The sequence below is a fragment of the Triticum aestivum genome, chromosome 6D (assembly GCF_018294505.1).
Source record: "Triticum aestivum cultivar Chinese Spring chromosome 6D, IWGSC CS RefSeq v2.1, whole genome shotgun sequence".
Taxonomy (NCBI): Eukaryota; Viridiplantae; Streptophyta; class Magnoliopsida; order Poales; family Poaceae; genus Triticum; species Triticum aestivum.
The window spans coordinates 341,811,085-341,821,955 of record NC_057811.1 but is presented as its reverse complement, the minus strand read 5'-3'; the positions used below and the strand labels follow the sequence as shown (position 1 = coordinate 341,821,955).

Here is a 10,871-nt window from a genome sequence, read left to right as displayed (position 1 = left end):
CTCCTCTCTGCTCCTCCCTCCCGCCGTCCCCGCGCCACCACGACGGGCTACCAGCACGGGCAGCTGCTGCCGTCCACAGCGCCCTACCCAACGAGCCCCGCCTGGCCACGGCTCCTCAGGCGGCCGTATCCGTCGACGGTGCTCGCGCAGTACTCCGACTCCGGCCCGCGGTGGAACTGCGTTGGTACCCTGCCTCCCATCCCTCCCCACCCAATCCCCACCTTGACCGGGCCACCACTTCCCTTGCTCCCGGGTCTGGAGCCCTGCTCCTCCCTAACGAGCTGCACATCCTGCTGACCTCCACCTCCTTTTCTGTGCAGCTCGGCCTCGGTGCCGCATGCAGTTCGCTGCTCCTCTCTGTGTGGTCCATGCGCAGGTTGCACCACCACGGCTCGCTGGTAGTACTATCATTAGCAAGTCCACTAGAAAAACAGGGTGTCCCATGCTGTAGTTTGGCTAGGGGTATCACGGGGTTCAGTTTATTTTAGTTTTCAGATTTGCAGTGTAGTCCAAGGTATTCATTATTTTGTCAGATCCACGACTCTGTGTGGGCTGCAATTGTTGAAAAACAGAAATATGTGGATGAAGTTCATTGTGTGTTTTCTGTGAAGAGAAATCGAGTGAAAATTGCAATCTGTTGTTCTTTTGCTCTCGGGGTTCATTTTACTTTTCTCTTTGCAGGGAAGATGAAGTGATGCAGTTCGGTTGCATGCCCAGTTACTCAATTTTGTTGTTGCTGAGATCTGCACTTCATTGTGAAAAACGGAAGTTCATGTAGCCCATATAATTTTTTGTGGTTCGACTGGTAGAGAGTACAAATTTTGTATGTGTGTGTCTGTGTAAAAAAATCAGATAGATGTGAAGCTCACTTTGTTCTCTCGCCTGGTTAGCTATAAAACTCCTAAGTGGTTCACTATATCAATGCAACACCTGCAGTGCGTTTGGTCCTCGATGTGGTTCACTTTTGAGAGTGATGTTGTTCATTTGCGTGCAACATGAAAGTGTAAAAAAATTAGCGAAACAACAAGATAGTAATGTGGTTCACTTTGATATATGTCGCGGTTCACTTGCCCTCGTCTCTGCGGTCCACTCTTGTTCATAAAAAAATGTTGAAAAAAAAGACAACAAAAACTCGTCTGAGAAAATTTACGTTCGACAAAAGAAATCATGAAGTTCACTTGGTTGTCTCATGTTGTGCGGTTTTCAGTCTAAAACAGTGTGGTTTGCTACCTCGTTTGGGAAAATTTACGTCCCACAAAAAAGAAATCATGCAGTGCACTTGTCCGTTCGATGAAGTGCGTGTTTTAGTCTAAAGCAGTGCGGTTTGTTGTCTGATGCAGTACAAACGATGATTTTTGTGTCACGAAAAAACAGTGTCCGCATTTCATTAAAATCAAAATTGCTCCAAAACCGTAAGGAATCGGAGAGAGTGTTCTACATGAAAAAGTTGCGCCTCATCGATATCTTTCCAACGACGTATAATTTGAATCATTTCAACCAGTGGTTCATAAAAATTTCGCGAAAAATGGCCGCTGCCTCTCGTCGTCAGCCGCACGATTTTCAAAATTAACTAAAAATCGTAAGGAATCTCAAAAACATTTCAACATATGACAATTGTGCCTCGTCTGTAGCTTTCCAACGGCGTATCATACGCCTCATTTCGCCAAACGGTTAGAAAACTGGAGCGAAAACAGTACCAAAAATTAGAAAAAATTTGAAAAACAGAATTCCGCGATTTAATAATTTGAAACTGCTTTTAAACCGTAGCGAATTAGAGAAAATAATAGATATGAAAAAGATGCGCCTCGATGATATTTTTCCAATGGTGTATCATTTGCTTTATTCCGACAAGCGGTTTAGAAGAAATCGCGAAAAAACGCTCGCTGCCACTCGTCATGGGCCGCATCATTTTTAAAACTGCTCTTAAACCGTGTGGAATCTCGAAAAGTGTTCAACATGTTGAAGTAGCGCATAATCCATAGCTTTTCAACTGTATATTACACGCCTTGTTTCGATAAACGGTTAAAAAATTACAACAAAAAAGGTACCGAAAAAACACAGCATGCAGTTTTTTTTGCGATGGGAAGTTCACTCGTACTGCAACACACTTGGTTCAAACAATGACGTGCACTTGCATTGAGTGTGCGGTGCGGAAATGTTATCAGAATTAGAATAGTTATTCTGCTAATATTAGCATAATAGACCGGCTGTATATATATTTGTATCACGGCGTCCCTATGTAGGCCCGATCAGTCTTTCCCGAGATCCACAGAAAACCAACTGCGCCGGCCCGTCCCGATCCCAGAATCCCCACGGCGGCGCGGATCCACCCCCAACCCACCTCCAGCCCCCGGCTCCGGCGACGCGCCTCTCGCCGACGACCCTGCCGGCCCGACGCGCCTCTCGCGGCCGCCGCCCCAGCCCCGGCGCGCCTCTCGCGGCCACCGCCCCAGCCCTGGAGCGCCTCCCGGCGCCGGGCCCCATCCCCAGCGCACCTCTTTCCATTCCCAAATCGCCTCCCGCCGCCGCCCTCGATCCCCACCACACCCCCACCGCCGCACATTCGCCGGCCACTGCATCCCCTGGCTCGGCTGCACACGACCGGGATCCCCCATCTCCCAGCTAACCTTGCAGCTGCACGCCTTCTCGCTCGTCCTAAGGTGCCGCTCGTTCGATCCACTCCACTGGTGTGCACGCCCCGACACAGCCGGCGAGAGCCACTACTCCTTGCGCTCCTCTTTTCTCCAAGTTCGTGTAGCTCTGATTTCTTCGTGTTCTATTGCAGGTTGGGCGTTATGTGAACTGCGGACGGATCAGTGGTTGGACCAGCAGCAGTTTACTGTACCAACGCGGTTGATCCCACCTGGCACACGTTCGTCTCTGTCGACGGCGGTCAGCACGTCAAAAACATGACAGACCCACCCCTAGCTTCTGTTGCTTCCACGGCAACTGCTCATGCGCACCTCGAACGCATAACGAGCTGTCCCCTGGTTCTTCTTCTGCTCATGGAGTTGGAGCGTGCTGCAACTTCCTTTCATTTCTGAAACTCATATCCCTCCAATTTAGTCCACGTATTATTCTTGTAGGTAGATTTGAACAATCTAAAACTGGAAAAAGAATGCGTCAGTATAGCTACTCATTAGAAAATGGTCAAGTGTATGTTGCTTTTGTGGTTTTTGTGTGTGCTCGTATTTGCATAATTTACCTCAAATGAAAATTCAGTTACTTGTGTACCTATGTCGACAACATGACAAATTTTCTGACCACCATCTAGTTTTGCTAAAATGAGTTTGTTTGTCTTACCTTATATGTGAAGAAAACTAACGGCAGCAAATTTCTCCTGAAAATAAGTTCAAATAAAAAGATGGGAGAAGGTCACATATGTGTACCAGGAAAAAGTTTGCGCAAAAATGCAGAAGACTTTACTATCCATGAGTTTGTGTACATGCTCCGTTTTTTGTGGCTGCTGCAGGCTGCAAGACCTGCCGTCGTCATCCCCACTTAGCCCATGTCATGAAGCTTCGCTCCCCTACTACTGCTACACGTAAGTGCTCGTCTGCAATTTGGCACGAAGTTGAACAACTTTAGCTAGAGTTCAGATAACTGAATGGCAGAGGTTGCTCTAGAACTACAGTAGTATACTTCAGAGTTCAGAGTGCAGATAATTGAATGTTCATACAGTCAAACCTGTTGGCCTCGTGATTATATGAAGATATTCAGAATCAGAAGTTCAAAAGAAGAGTTCCATAAAAGTCAAAATCAAGAAAGAGCACTATGAAGTATAATTACTAATAAGACTAGTGTGTCTGCTGCGTGCGTCCGGACTGTGATGTCTCCTGTGTGTGTGTGCTCGTGCGTTTGCATGTGTGTTGCGAGCTCACATGTGTGCACTCAGATTTTTTTTCTTTTGTTGAGCATTCGTGTGTGCTCTTGTGTGTGTGTGTGTGTGTGTGTGTGTGTTGCATAGGTCCTCCAGTGTGTGTGTGTGGTCTTAATACATGTTCACAAAAAGGTTGTTTGCCTATCTAAAAAACTTACAACTTTTATATTTGTCCATCTCTCGGTGCATTAAAAAAATAGACACTCACTTTTCAAAATTTAGAAGCTCGCTCACTAAATAAATAGAAGTACGCTTCGACAAACAATAAAAAAATAGTTTGCGGAAGTTTGGGATTTTAGAGGCTAATAGATCAGGAAGTTTGGAAAATACAAATGAAAATGTATGAAAACCAAACATGGGGTGGTTCGCCGTAAAAAAAAGTTCAGGGGCATTCCTGACACGAATTTTTTTTCAATAAAAGGATTAATTCAAAATTTATGAAAAAATCAAATTATTTTCCTATACTAAAGCAAAAAAAACAAGACGTTCAAATTTAAAAAACAGATCAGTTCAATATTTATAAAAAAATGAATTTTCCCGTTTCTAAAAAAATTGAGAAGTTCAGATTAAATTAACATAGCAATTAAATGATTACTAACAACTCAGATTTGTAACCGCTACTAAAGAAAAAAATTAGATGTTCAAAATAAAAACAAAGCAGTGACAAATTCATATAAAAAGGATTTTCAAAATTTCTAAAAACCTAGAAATTCAAATTGAATAACCAAAGCAGTTCGATATTTGCTAGGAAAACTCGTATTTTCCGGTACTAAAGAAAAAAATGAGAAGTTCAAATAAAAGGCCGGAGCAGTCGAATAAATATTAAAAAAGGATTTTCCCTATTTCTTAAAAAATCTAGAAGTTCAAATTTAAAAAGTTGATCATTTCAAAATTTATATTAAAGAATGGACTTTCCCGTTTCTAGAAAACCTAGAGGTTCAAATTTAAAAGGCGAAGAAGTCCAATGTTTATTACAAACCCAAGAAGGCCAAACTAAAAAAATGAAGCATTTCAACACAAATTTATAAAAAAAAAGGGACTTTCTCCCTTTAAAAAACCCCTAGAAGTTCAAATCTAAAACACTGAGCGGCTTGATGTTATTAAAAGACTAGGATTTTTTTCTGTTACTAAAAGAAATAAAACCATTTTTTTTATGTTTTTGTATGTTATTAAAAGACTAGGATTTTATAAGATGGTCGTGTGTGCGTGTGTTCGGTGCGCTTGTGCTATGGTACGCTTTTCCATTATTTTTGAAATAAATCAGAAGTTCTTACATATAAAATACAGAAGTTCAAAAATAAATGTTTATACGCAAAATTCACATGCGAAAAATGTGCTCAGATTTGTTGCAAGAAGGTCACGTGCACCTCCGTTCACGGTTCAGAATTTATATTGCGGGACGTCTGACCTCCAATTACATGTTTTAAAATTGCAAAAAAATGATGTCCGACTTTCAATAGTGCGTGATTCGACGTACACACAAGAATGTGATCGAAGTTCATAGTGAAAACAACGAGAAGTTCAAGTACTGCAAGGAACTCATTTCAGGTGAGAATAAAAGTATAGAAAAATAAAAGCTTAAAAGGTTTGTTGAAAGAAGTTCAAGTGCTCTGTCCGGAGAAGTTCAAAAATTCTTGCGAGGGAGGTTCACCTTGTATTTCCATGTTCGATTTTTTCCGTATAAAAATCGAATACAATTCTTTACTCAAAAATATAAAAAGGTGAAGTTCAAATTGAAATAACAGAGAAGTTCGGAGTTTATTAAAACCTAGGATTTACCTGTTCAAAAAAATTAAAAAACACAACGTCATTTTTTGCACTTTTAAAAATAACTCATAAACGAAAAAAATGGTTGCTAGAAGTTCAAGTGCTCGGCGAGGAAAAATTCAAAAAATTCTTGTGAGAGAGGTTCATCATGTATTTAGATGTCCAGAATACATAAAAAAATATGTTGTTTTTTGTGTTTTAAAATAATTCTCTCAAACCAGAGAGAAGTTCAAAGTGATAACAACCGGAAGTTCACGTCCTACATGGTGTGTATTTCATATAAGAAATATACAATAAAGTGAAACAGAGTGAAGTTCAAACAAACATGCCCCAGAAGTTCAACTACTTCACGTAGTGCAAAAAACAGCAGGTCAAAAACAGAGTGAAGTTCAAACAGACATGCCCGAGAAGTTCAACTACTTCACGCAGTGCATTTTCATTCGCGATGAAGGCAGAAATCATGATTTCGTCATTTTCTAATTTACTTCAAAACGACAGGAATATAATTTGTGTAAGTTCAAGTCCTCGGTCGGAGAAAGTAAAAAATATATTGTGATAGAGGTTTGTTCAAAAAGAATATTAGTTGTGTAACACTAACGAATGGATGAGAAAATTACAAACGAAAAAAAAATCCTATATATGAAAAACTCATATTTTCGTCGTTACTAGATAATAAAACCAAGAAGTTCAATTTTTTTAAACGAAGCAGATTGATATTTACTAAAAAAACTCGAATTTCCCACTTACTAACGATAATCCAAGAAGTTTAATTTGAAATAACGAAGCAGTCCGATATTAATTACAAAAACTTCAATATTTTCATATTCTAAAAAAACAGAAGTTCACGTACTACACAGTGTGCGTTTTGTATGAAAAAAATAATGAAAAAGCAAAGGCAAAAAGTTTTATTGTTACAAGTTCAGGTGCTTGGCCCGAAAAACTTAAAAAAAATTGTGAGAGAGGTTGAACAAAAATACGTGACAGAAGTTCAAGGTGAAAACAGTGGGAAGTTCAACTACTACACGGAATGCGTTTCAGATAAGAATATACGAATACAAAACAAAAAGCTTAAAAGGTTTGTTGCAAAGAAGTTCACGTGCTCCTCTCGGTGAAGTTCAAGATCTCTAGTGCGAGATGTCCGACCTTCAATTACATGTAAAAACAGGCAAAAACAACGTTGTTTTTGCCATTTTAAAACTGCTCTCAAACGACAAAAATTTGTAACGTCTATGTACATGAAAAAGATGCTCCTATTCATAAGCTTTCCAACGGTATATTATATGTTATATTCCGATGAATGGTTTAAAAGTTTTTATGTATACCGTTAAAAACACATTTTTACGCATTCAAAAAATATATTTTGAACCGTCGCGAGTATGAAAAACAGATCACCACGAAAAAGTTGCGTGTTTTCAACAGCTTTCCATCGGTATATCATTTGCTCAATTTCGGTAAGTGGTTTGGGAGTTACGGGAAAAAACAGCACGTCAAAAACAGAGTGAAGTTCAAAACAGAACTGCCACAGAAGTTCAACTATTACACTAAATGAATTTCGGATGAAAAACTTTTAAAACCGTCGCGAGTATGAAAAAATGATCAACACGGGAAAGTTGCGTGTTTACAGCACCTTTCCATCGGTATATCACTTGCTCAATTCCATTGAGTGGATGGAGATCTACGAGCAAAAAGAACACGTGAAAAATAGAGTGAAGTTCAAGTAGGCATGCCGAGAAGTTCAAGTTCTTCACGCGGTGCATTTTCTAATAATCTGTTTCGCGATAGAGGCAGAACGAATGATCTCGCCGTTTTCGAAATTACTTGAGAACGGCTAGCAATCAGAGAAAACAATCAACATGCAAAAGTTTCGCATTTTCCCTAGATTTTCAACGGTATATTATTTGCCCCATTCTGATAAAGTTTGTAGAAATTACGATGAAAATACGTTTTTAGCCATTTTAAAAATTGACTTGAAACAGTAAAAAATTGGGAGAAACAATATACAGAAAAACGTTTCGCATTTCCTCAAGCTTTCCAACGCCATATCGTTTGCTGCATTCGGACTTACGGTTAAAAAATTAGCTTGAAAATACAAACTCGGTGCAACTTAGACCATTTTCTAAATTACTTTTAAACCGTTTAAAATTAGAAAAAACTTTCAACATGAAAAAGTAGCGCATTTTCATAAGCTTTTCAATGCCATATCATTTGCCTCAATTGGATTAGCCGTTTAGAAATGTCATCGAAAATACGAACTCAACTGTTCGGTTTGCGAAATTTTATGATTTTCGAAATTACTCTTTAACCATAGGGAATTAGAGAAAACTTTCAACATGTGGAAGAAACGGTTTTGCAGCAGCTTTCCAACGCCATATTATTTGCCTCATTCCGATAAACGGTTTAGAAATGCAATCAAAAATATGATTCACGTTTTTTGTATAAAAAACGGTTTTCAAAACTGCTCTTAAACCGCTTACATTTTGCCAAAAATTTAATTTGGGTCATGATACTGGTGTCCATAGCTTTCAAACGGTATATCGCAAGTCCCATTTGGGCAATGTTGGCGGAAGTTCAACCTAGCACTGTGAGAAGTTCAGGTCGAACAACTCAGGCAGTAATATTGCAAAAAACGCAATTTCATCACAACCCGAGAACAAAATCAACCAACGAGCGAGATTCCTATTTAAAACCGGTATTTAGTTGCTAAAAAATGTTTCTAGATTACACTAACACCTCGTTCGGATGTTGATATTGAGGCCTTGAAATTGATATTGGCATTGGGTAGCCCGAATGCCATTGTTCGGATGGTTAGGGTATTGACTGGCTGAATTGGGCCAAGATATTGGCTGGCTCGCATTCACAGCCCGCGTAGCTGTTGCCGAATTCAGAGCATAGGAGCTCGACTTTGCCTGATATTCGGGATCGAGCGCCTAACTTACCGCTTCGCCCACGCTCGAGGGAAAATAAACAGACAACCAAGCGAGAGAGGAGACGAACAGAGACACGACAGGGAGCTCCGGCGGCGCAGGTCGGACCTCTCCTCCCTCCTCCTCCTCCTTCTCTCTTCTCTCCTCTCTCCGGCGGGTCCGCTCCTCCCCCGTGTGGGCCCACCTCCATGCGCGTCCACCTGACCCATCCCACGCGCTCGTCCCTCTGTACACCCGCCTCCCATGGCAGATGGCACGACCGCCGCTTACCCCCATGGTTGCTTCTTCCTGTAGCCCCGTTTCCACCGTCCCCTAGCTCCCTCCCTAACCCTACACAGAAGCCCTAATCCCCGCCCACATGTGCTACTATTCTCAGTTTTTTTCTTTAACCTTTTGCAGCTCATAGTCGTGAGATGTTGATACAAATTTTGCTTTTGGTCCTTCCGTTTTGGTACTCGGCAGGCCACGATGTGGAAAACAATGCATCAGTAGCCGATGCTGAAGTGTTTATTTAATTTGGCATACGCGCTAATGTACATGTTGGGAACCACTGTCGAAATTGATCTGAATGATTCTTCAGATTTCGTTGTGGAGTTCTTGAACTGCATAGATCTGATTTTGATCTTTGTAGTGTCGTGTATGTACGAGCTGATGTATGTATGAGCTCATTTATTCAGCCGATGTTTGTCTGAACTATGAAGGCTCATGCATTTCAGATTCAGAACGCTAGTTCACATGGTAGTTGCTACTGTCCAGAGTGTTGTCTCAGAACAATACTTGCTACTGCTCCTTACATATATATAGTTGGTACTGAAAACCAATGACAAAATGTATAGGTACCAGTGTACTGACACCATTTTCTTTATAAAGAAATTACATCAAAGTGCAATTCCAATGTAGAGAATGACCATCCAAACAAGCTTCCGAATTTAGCCTCTCATGCGAATTCCAAATGTCAATATCGTGCACATCCAAACAACAGAATTCAAGTTCAATGTCAATATCAAAGTCTGAGAGATTTGATATTGGAGCCAATTCAATTCCATGGCCCTGAATATCAACATCCAAACGGAGTGTAACATCATATAGAACACGACTAATCAGAATAATTCATGGGGGAAGCCACGGTTGCGAAGATAGCCCGAAGGTCGGGTACGTACAGTGGGAAGTTCAGGCGCGTTACTCAGGCAGTTCAGGTTGTGATCAGAATATTATTCTGATCCCGTGATCAGAATAGTGTTTATGTGTGTGTGTGTATATATATATATATATATATATATATATATATATTGAATTTAAGAAAAAACTGAATAAACATGGACAATACAGGCACTTTGCCTTCTACTGGCAGACGGCAAAGCTGCCACGTGGCAGCTACCTGTGCAACCTGGGGGCACTGGGCTGGCCTATTTGGACACTTTGCCGTCTGCCAGCAGACGACATAGGTAACCACGTGGCATCTTCCTGGGGGGGCACCTGGGCTGGCCTATTTGGGCACTTTGCCGTCTGCTGCCAGATGGTAAAGAAGCAGTCTTTGCCGTCTGCCAGCAGACTACAAAGCACGCCGTTAACCCCTTAACGGACCTAACCCTACCCCTCTGCTTGCCCTGGATGGCTGATGGCAAACTCCTTTGCCATCTGCTTTATTAAAGCAGACGGCAAAGTAGCCCTTTGCCGTAGTTCGTTTAGCCGGACGTGGGGCCATCTGCTGACTGACGGCAAAGGCCTTTGCCGTTCGCCAGGCATGCCTTTGCCGTCAGCCATGGCAGACGACAAAGTGCCTGATTCCTGTAGTGTCTACAAAGCCTGCATATTCCACCGAGTGAAAATTTTAAATCATCAAATCTCATATAACATTCTTTGATGACACATTGACAATGACATAAAAATAATTAACTTGTCCAATACATTTATATATTGAAAAACAATATTACTAAAAATTTATATACTTAAATTTTCTTACTAATTTTTTTTACTAAATTTGATACCTAAAAATTTCTCATATAGCATTCCAATACATTTCTATAATTGAAAATTTTCTATACCTAAAAATTTCTATTACTAAACATTACTAAAGTTTTTATATTCAAAAAACCTATTCACTAGTTTTCTATTCTATGCAAAAGACCATTCTACGTACCTACCTATATTCTACAACAAAATTCTGCCTATCTATTCTATTCAGAAAACCTCCATTCTACCTATATTTTCTATTTTATTCTATTCAAAATACCTACATTCTATTCATATAACCTATATGTTCTATTTTATTCCAAAAGCATAGATGGGGGAGGGAGGAA

General features: G+C 40.6%; 1 long non-coding RNA gene across 1 annotated transcript; it reads left to right on the top strand.

The window, feature by feature from the left end:
- The first annotated feature begins 2,134 nt into the window (after window positions 1–2,134).
- LOC123145019 (uncharacterized) lies at window positions 2,135–3,221 on the top strand. Its single transcript, XR_006472036.1, has 2 exons — window positions 2,135–2,660; window positions 2,786–3,221. It is a non-coding gene; the product is annotated as an uncharacterized lncRNA (long non-coding RNA).
- Window positions 3,222–10,871: the final 7,650 nt, after the last annotated feature.